The sequence below is a fragment of the Physcomitrium patens genome, chromosome 6 (genome assembly GCF_059467195.1).
Source record: "Physcomitrium patens ecotype Gransden chromosome 6, ASM5946719v1, whole genome shotgun sequence".
Lineage (NCBI taxonomy): Eukaryota > Viridiplantae > Streptophyta > Bryopsida > Funariales > Funariaceae > Physcomitrium > Physcomitrium patens.
Window position 1 is genome coordinate 3411352 of NC_143415.1, and position 10071 is coordinate 3421422.

Genomic DNA, 10071 nt, shown 5'->3' on the forward strand with positions numbered 1-10071 from the left:
CACTACCTAAAGAACCTCACTCTTATTTGCTCTCAAATCTTACTTTTCAATAAAATAAAGAATCCAAACATTATAGTGGGAGTGTGATTTTATGCCTTCAAGTCTAATTTTGACCATTGTTCACAATTGGTCTTCTTTGGGTATCAATTCTAAGTTTCTTAAGATAATTTTTGCTAAAAAATACTTACTTTCTTCTTTAAGATATAAAATATATATATATATATATATATATATATATATATTTATCTACTATACATTACTTCATTTATGGTTGTACAAAGTAAATAGAAGCTCATTTTGTAATGAAGCAATAATAGCACTTATTAGTTTTACTACCTCCTTGACTATTATTTATACTTCTAAAGTAACTTTTTATAATATCTTCTATAATATAATCTTTTTTTTCTCTTTTATCTAATAGTCATGTTACAACACAACAACGGATGTCCATATTACTTAAGTAGATATAAGTAAATAAAAATAAGTGAATATATGTAGAAAAAATTGAAAAGATAATATCTTCTTTGAAGAAGCATTGAAGAAGTATTTTAGATGCAAATTAGATATTTAGACTTCTATAGATATGCCATTTAATTAGTGTGACTTAACTTGTAAGTTTTTAACTTTTAGAAAGTTGCTATAAAAGAAAATTAAAAAATAATATTTGAGCTACAAGCCTTCTTGTCTCTACAAAGCTTCTATAAGACCTTCTTTGTAGTTAGTATTTATAGAGATAAGATTTTGGCCATCCACAATCTTATTAATACTTTCATATATCTTAGTTTTAATTCAAAACTCTCTAGTCACTTTACATATGGAAAAAACCATTCTAGTTCTTTTCTATTTTATAACTATTTCTCTTTTTATTATATATATATTTTCTGTTAAAGACATAGGAATTATTGTCTTTTCGGTTTTATCAAGATTCATAGTCTTGGCAATATCAATCTTACATGTTAAGTTCTTTCCATATTTTCTATTATTGAAATATATATATATATATATATATATATATATATATATAAATTGGCTAAAAATATTAAATAAATTTATAGATGGATACATGCATATATTTAATAAGCTTATAATATTGCTTTTAATATAAATTTTAATATTATTTTGATACTTTAATAATATTTTTGATGATAAAATAATAAATTTTTATTTCTTTATTTATATATTTATTTATAGATTTATATTTAAAGTAATTTTAGCAAATTTTAATTTTAATATATATCTTTCAAAAACTAAGAAATTATATTTTTTGAAAATATAATTTAAATATACACCACACATTAAATCTATAAGAACAATTTATTATCATTTCTAATTTCTTTTCTATTATATTATTCTATTTGTGACTTATATTTTTTATGGTGCATGAGTGTGTATGTGTTTTTTTTAATATTCTAACAAAACAAAGAATGCAACACGACACGTTTTTCCAAACATGACAAAACAATGATGCAACACGTTCATCTTTTTATTATTATTTATTATTATTATTATTATCGTGATGCACTGTTGAATTGTACATCAATATCGTATATCACTTTATATCAATATTTGACTTTGACATTTTCCTCCCAAACATGTGTGCATATGAGTGTGTGTATATAATTACATTAATATATATATATATATATATATATATGTATGTATAAATTGCAAGGCCCTGTTGATAGCGAATTGCTTACGATCGTTGTTAGTAATTGTGGCCGCCTTCGATAGTACAGAAGCGAGAATCCTACTTTGACATTGCCGACATTGATTTCACAACATTCTTTGGTTGATCTCCCTGATTCGAGTTTCCTAGCTTTTTCTTCTTTTTATTCTTCTTTCTTTCCTCCAATTTGAGACTGCGTTTTGCGCAAGGAGAAACTGGAATGAATTCGAGACGTGTTCGTTTTCAGGATTGCATGATGGAGTGTTTGTGAAGTGATGCTCTGTAAGTTTCACAATTTGTCACGACTGTCCCCGGCGGTCAATTTGTTATTCATTTCTGCTTAGAAATAAGATGTCACAAGCTGTAATTGCTTCGCCAGCATAACAGTCTGGATAGCTGGGAATTCCATTTCTAAAAAAGTAGTTCATGTATTGTGGGACAACCACTGGAAGCGGCAGTGGAGCACTTTCCTTAGCTCAAATTTAGGGCGTGATTCACAATGAAGTGGAATCAGTACAAATAAAAATAAAAATAATACCAGATTAATCTAAACTAAACATCTTTCGCCCACTAGGTCGCAGAGCCTCGTCACTACGTATCGCAGAAACCTACCTATTCAATCGACTGGCTCCGTCATCGTGGGCCGTCGGATCGTTGCCGCTGCTCAGATGAAATCTCAACCGCTGATCGGATTTTTGGGAACGTAGGGGAAGTTGGAGGGCGGGCAGGTCGGGAACTCAGAACCCATTCCTCATTGGGCCTGATCCACATTGACATGGGTTCTGAATTTTGTTCAGGGGCTGCCTCTCAATCCCACTTTTCAATCATCACTCTTGCTTCAAACAATTTCTTCGTTTGTTTGCTTTTGTTTGTCTGTTTGTTTTTTGTTTGTTTGTTTGTTTGTTTGTTTTTTTTTTTTTTTTTTTGTTTTTTGTTTTGTTTTGTTTTTTTTGTACACAACAACACTCAATGTACATGATACTTTTGTTTTCAAGAAGAATTCTTGAAATTCCCAAAATTTACTCAATAATTTTTTCTCAAAAAAATATTTTATAAACAAAGATTCATCATTGATTATTTTCTTAATGTTTTAATTTACACATTTTTTATTGAAAAATATTTTAAAATTTTATTATTCTATATTAATGTAAAAAAATAAGAAAACATATTTTGTTAAGTTTCTCTTTAAAATTTAATTTTGGTATAAGATATTATACAGTTTTATTTTTTAAAAATTATTCTACAAATCATAAAATATTTTCTACAAGTGTTATGTATCTAAGTAGTTTTAAAATTAGAATAAATGTGGTCATAAAAACAACCACTAAAATGAGTCTTTTTATTATATATAATAGTATCCATTCACCAACAAAGTGTCAAGGACAAAGACTCGATGAGGAAAAATATACACCAAAAGGCTATCTCGATATAATAAGTCAAAATATAAACAAGTAGGTATATTAAAAGGAAACTGGAATGGCTATTGCCACAAGACAAGAAACTAAAGACTCTTGAACCTGGACTAGAAGCAAGAAAGGAGTTGACAAGAGTGAAGAAGCCTTCACTCTTGTCTCTATATATACTATCTAACTAGGGGCTACGTGGCAACGTTCTATAGGACCTCCAATATGTGTTGACTTTGTAGGACACATGCCTTGACTTACAAGGCAAGTTTTTCTACGTGTGGGCCACATAGTTAGCTTGATCTTCAAGCTAACAACATGTGTGGCACATGGCCAACTTGTTGACCACGTTTCTAATCCAAAAAGTCAATTAAAGACACCTATGAAGTCAAAGCAGCGTCTAGGAAGTTTCTAGGAAGCTTCTATATTAAATATTATACAATTAACTTACTTTTATCTTCTTTTACTTACTTCTACCTATTTCTATATGTAATTATTAGCTTACATGATTATGGCCGTGACATTACCCCCCCTTCTAGAGACGAGTTCCACGAGGAGCGGTCATCATATGTTGAGGAAATCTATGATGCGACGAATTGTATTCGCCACATACTCTGATCTCTGTTCTCTTCAAAGATGATTGATAGGGCCTCTCAACCATCGGTAGTGTCCCATACCAGGGCGGGAAGACCACCCAGTTATTTGATCATTATTGAGGCCTTCATAACTTCCTTCGAATAGAATATTCGGAACACCATCAGGAGTTGTTCCTACCTCTAGCAAAATCACCAAACATCGGGAGTCGCTTCCCAAATCGTGATACCAAACGCGTTGTATCTCACCATCTGTTCGAGGAAGAACATGTCGTTCTTGAAGATCTTCATCTCGATTGCGTCGTCTTGAAGGTTGTGACAATCGTAATGTCTCGTCCGACAGGTCAGCAAACGAAGGTTCTTGAGTTGAATCTGCTGGTTGTTGGCTCTCCATCTAATTAGCGTCACAAATGCAAAGAAGTTACAAATAAGGATAGGAAATTGAATGTTGTCTTGTCTCAATCTTGTCTCTTTTATAAGAGAGATTTTCATCTTGGTTTTGATGGATGTCGTTGATGAAAAACTTTGACTTTAGTTGATGCATTTGCTAGATTCCTGGATGGCTCCCATGTGCGTTCACTAATATCATATCCGCGCCAATGAACAAGATATTCCAGCTTATTTCGACGCCGCCTTGAGTCTAATATCTCTTCCACCTCAAATTCTTTATTATTATCTACTTCTATAGGAGGCGGTGGCATTTGTCTTCTTCCTTGTATATCCACTGTCTTATATGGTTCAAGAAGAGATACGTGGAATACAGGATGGATCTTCATTGACTCTGGTAGATGTAACCGATATGCAACTGGGTTGATCTGTTCAGAAACAGAAAAGGGGCCAAGCCTACGATAGTCCAACTTGTCACAAGGTCGAGTAGTCTTGATATTGCGACGAAGTAGCCATACCTTATCACCGACGTTGATCTGTGGTTGCTCCTTACGATATAGATCTGCGTTTATCTTTTGTCGTTCTTGAGCTTCCTTCAATTGTGTCTTCATTATTGCATGTAACTCTGACAACCGATTTGCCATATCTTCTGCTGCAGGATTATCAACTTTTGAAAAATCAAAAGTATCAAGTCGTGGATGATAGCCATAATTGGCAAAGAAAGGTGTTTGTTGCGTGGAAGAATGTACCGTATTATTATAAGCAAACTCTGCCAATGGCAGAAGGGTTGTCCAATCATCTTGTTGGTAGTTGATAGTACACCTTAAATATTGCTCCAAGACTTGGTTTACGCGCTCTGTTTGTCCATCAGTTTGAGGATGAAAAGCCGAAGATAGTTTTATGTCCACTTTTAAAATCTTGAAAACGGTCCTCCAAAATCTTGACACAAATTGAGTTCTCCTATCCGATATGATATCTTTAGGTAATCCATGATAGCGATAGATATTATCAATGAAAAGCTTAGCTGTTTCTTCACCTGTGATAGATTTTGTACATGGCACAAAATGTGCCATCTTGGTGAAACGATCTACTATCACAAATATAGAATCATAAGATCTTGAGCTTGGAAGATCTGTGATGAAATCCATAGAAACAGAAGACCATGGTTGTTCTGGTATAGGTAATGGCTGAAGAAGTCCGTAAGGTCGATGACGAGGAATTTTTGATCTTGAACAAATATCACATGATTGTACAAAGTCTTTGACTGACTTCCACATTTGTGGCCACCAAAAATCTCTTGATATGAGTTCCAAAGTCTTATTATATCCAAAGTGCCCTGCTGCTGGAAAGTCATGACGTGCTTGAAGAACACGTAAACATGCTTCTCCTTCTGGAACATATAGGCGTCCTTCAAAATATAATAGATTATTCTTGAACTCAAACTTAGAAGGATCATGAGACTTTGAAGAATTATTCTCGATATCATAAACAAGAGGGTCTGAGGACATACTGGACTGGATTTGCTTGAGAAAAGTTGAATCAACAGTCAATGTTGATTTCATTGCTCGGAGATGAAATTGCTCCGGTTTCAAGAGGACCGTTCTTTGTTACTCAAAAGCTGCATCTCCTTCTTTTGGTGCAAAATAAGAACGTCTAGATAGGGCATCGGATAAACCTTGTTGTTTTCCTGGCCGATAAGTGATAATGAACTCGAATCTTGACAAAGACATACTCCAACGAGCTTGACGACGATTCAACACGCGTGCTGACATGAAATACTCGAGGTTCTTGTGATCTGTATACACAGTGACTGGACTAGAAGCGCCTTCTAGATAATGACGCCATTCTTGAAAGGAATCCACGATCGCAAGAAGTTCTTTATCGTGGATCTCATAATTGATCTCGGCTGCTGAGAATTTTCTTGAATGAAAAGCTATCGGATGGAGTTTGTCATCTGTTCCCATTTGTGATAAAACTGCACCCAAGGCAAAATCTGATGCATCTGTTTCCATAAAAAATGCCTTGGAAAAGTCAACACGATATAAGACTGGTGCAGAGACAAACGATGTCTTCAAGGATTCAAATGCTGCTTCCGCTTCTTGATTCCATTGAAATTTATCTTTATTAGTCAAGCGTGTAAGTGGAGCTGCAACTCGTGAGAAATCTTTGATGAAGATCCGATAGTAATTGGCAAATCCCAAGAAACATTGAACATCTCTTACTGTCCTTGGAATCTTCCAATCCACGATTGTTTGGACTTTCTTAGAATCCATCATGAGACCATCATTTGAAATGATGTATCCTAAAAAGTCAACTTGAGTAGTATGAAATACACACTTTTCCATCTTGGCGTACAATCCTGCATCTCTAAGTTTTTGTAATACTTGACGAACATGTATTTCATGTTCTTCGACGTTCTTGGAATAGATCAGGATATCGTCTAGATAGCAGACGACAAAATTGTCTAAGAATTCACGAAATACATCATTCATGAGATGTTGAAAAGCAGCTGGTGCATTTGTGAGTCCAAAGGGCATGACATTATATTCGAAATGTCCATACCTGGTTCGAAACGCAGTCTTCCATTCATCTCTTTCTTTGATCCGTACTAGATTATATGCTCCTCTTAGATCTATTTTTGTATAGATCTTAGCTTGATTCAACTGGTCAAGGAGTCCTGATATCAAAGGTAATGGATACCTGTTCTTGATTGTGATCTTGTTGAGTCCTCGATAATCAACACACATTCGTAAAGATCCATCTTTTTTCTTTGCGAATAGAATTGGAGCTCCTGCTGGAGATTTTGAATGGCGTATGAAATTCTTCGCTAAATTCTCGTCAATATATGTCTTGAGTTCAGCCATCTCATCTTGCGATAAACTGTAAATTGGTCCAAATGGTGGCTGAGTTCCTTCCTTGAGGTCGATTGAACAATCATATGGACGATGCTCAGGAAGAATATCTGCATTTTTTTTCTCAAAAACGTCTTGATACTCCTGATATTGACTTGGAATGCCACTTGAAGTCTTTACGTTTTCAGAAATAGGTGCAGCATAAATAGCAAAAGTTGATCCTTCTTTTGCTGCGTGTATAAATGCTTTTGCACCTATCAGTATGGGTTTTACTGTACTAGACTTATAATTTTTTACTTGGTTCGTAGAACTATTAATAACGCTTTTGGAAAAGTCAAGTTTACGCGAATTCCAATCTATTCGAGGGTTATATTTTTCTAATCAGGATAAACCTAAAATAACTGGATTGGACGGGGATTTAATTATGTTAAAAGCTATGTAGCTATCATGACCGTCTATTGTTACTTTTATAGGATGAGTTTCATGAGTGACATCTCCAGAAGACAAGGGACGACCATCTATGACTTCTACATGTACTGGTTTAGGTTTTTGTACATGGGGTATTTTACGACTTTTAACAAATTGTTCATCTAAAAAACATGCTGAGGCTCCCGAATCTAATAAAGCAGAGGCTTTGTAATTCTTAGGTCCTAAATATAAGTCTATTATAAAACAAGGAGAGGGTTCTGAGGAGAGGATAGGACCTTCATTAGGAATTGTACAAGGTTCCAGCTGCACGGTCCCTATTGTAGCTGGACGAATCCGTTTTCCGACATGTTGTCTTCTTTGACCGTCGTACCCCTCATTTTATAGTTGCGTCGTTTCTTTGGACAATGTTGAGCAGTGTGCTTAGGTTCTCCGCAATATAAACATAATCCTTCTTGACGACGACGAATCTTTTCTTGCTCAGTTAGATGTTTAAAACGTACCGCGTCAATTTGCATGTCTTCTACTTCCGAATGTACGTTTGGCAAAGATGTTGATGTTGCCATTGAGTAATAGCGTTGAGGTTCCCATGAATGATTCTCAGATCGAAATTCAAAAAGTCGATTATCACATTTTACCGCAAAATCGATTGCTTGACTCAAAGTTTGAGGATCAGGTAAGTTGAGCATCAATTTCTTTACTTCGTATTGCAATCCATAAAGAAATTGACTGATGAGTGCAGCATCATCCCACTTGATGTCAATTGCAAGTTGTCGAAATTGTGAAGCATATACTGTTACTGAGCGATTTTCTTGTCGCAGAATTCGGATCTTATTTGTTGCAACACGAGTTGCATCGTGTTCACCATACATAGATCGAAACTCCGCCAAAAAAGCTTCCAAATTGTCCAATATTGGATTTCGTTGTTCAAGAAAAGACGAAAACCACGATAATGCAGAACCAGAAAGTAGAGTGCCAATAAACCTGACTTGTGATCCTGGAGTTGGATAGCTTTGTGGTTGAAGTTCAATTGCCAATTGTACTTGATTGATGAACCCTCGAAACTTTGATCTCGTACCATCAAATTTCTCAAGTAAGGCAATTCTTGGTTCTCTAGTGCTTATAGGGTGTTGTACAATTGGAGAAGGAACGTGATTTGTTGTAGATGTTGAAGCAGCTCCGATCATCTCTATATCTCCACTTTCTGCTATTCTTGTTCTTTCCTGTGTTGGTGAATTGAGTTGATGCATCGCAAGCATTAACTCCCTCATTTGCTCTTGCATTTGTGCCATTGCACTCTTCATTTCAACAAGCTCTGCCATAATGACACTAAGAAGAAAAATTTGTTTGATATTGCTCAAGACAAAAGAAAAGAAAGACTTGATAACAAAGAAGATACTAAGAACAATATCAGTTTAGAAGTGGGTAATCCGCAAACTTCTAATACGCTTATGTCTTGTCAAGAGAAAGGGGTAATCCACTCTTATTCAAGAAAAAACAAAGCTCTGATATTGTAAGTGTACTCTTGTCAATCTGTCAAGGACAAAGACTCGATGAAGAAAAATATACACCAAAAGGCTATCTCGATATAATAAGTCAAAATATAAACAAGTAGGTATATTAAAAGGAAACTGGAATGGCTATTGCCACAAGACAAGAAACTAAAGACTCTTGAACCTGGACTAGAAGCAAGAAAGGAGTTGACAAGAGTGAAGAAGCCTTCACTCTTGTCTCTATATATACTATCTAACTAGGGGCTACGTGGCGACGTTCTATAGGACCTCCAATATGTGTTGACTTTGTAGGACACATGCCTTGACTTACAAGGCAAGTTTTTCTACGTGTGGGCCACATAGTTAGCTTGATCTTCAAGCTAACAACATGTGTGGCACATGGCCAACTTGTTGACCACGTTTCTAATCCAAAAAGTCAATTAAAGACACCTATGAAGTCAAAGCAGCGTCTAGGAAGTTTCTAGGAAGCTTCTATATTAAATATTATACAATTAACTTACTTTTATCTACTTTTACTTACTTCTACCTATTTCTATATGTAATTATTAGCTTACATGATTATGGCCGTGACACAAAGTCTTAGCAATTGGTTGATCAAATTAAGTTAGTTATACTTAGAATCTAAAGTACATATAAGATATTCTTTCTATTCATGTATTATTTCTCTAATTCATAATTTAACCATAAGCAATCTTCAAATTGCAATATAAGCATCTTATGTTGTAAAGACTATGACCTTGGAAAAATTATAGTAGTAGTTAGAGTAGAATATACATTTTATTTAGCATCTCTACCATATTTTTGATAGGAGAGATATTTCAACATATCTCAAAAATTGGTAGTTTGTGTGGAAGAAGGACAAAAGAGAAGTAGAAGGAAGGTTGTGAAAAAGTGCAACGGCCTTGGTCTCTTTAATTTGAACAATAAATCCATTGCTTGCTATCTCTATGGCTGCAAAAATCTTAAAAATAAGCCTTCTCAGCTTCAAAAGTATGAACTTTTTGATAATTTCATAGTCTATCAGTCTGCCACTACATCACAAAAAGAAAGGCAATAAAACAACTAAGCCACAATAAGCATGTTAATTATAAAAACCACAATAAGACATCGCAAATAACCACAATTCTTTCTTTTATTTTGCAAGAAATGTATAACTTATACAGTTGGTTTTTCTAATGTTGGATTGAAAATTGAACCATAGCAACTACCTAATAAACTTATTAATATTTA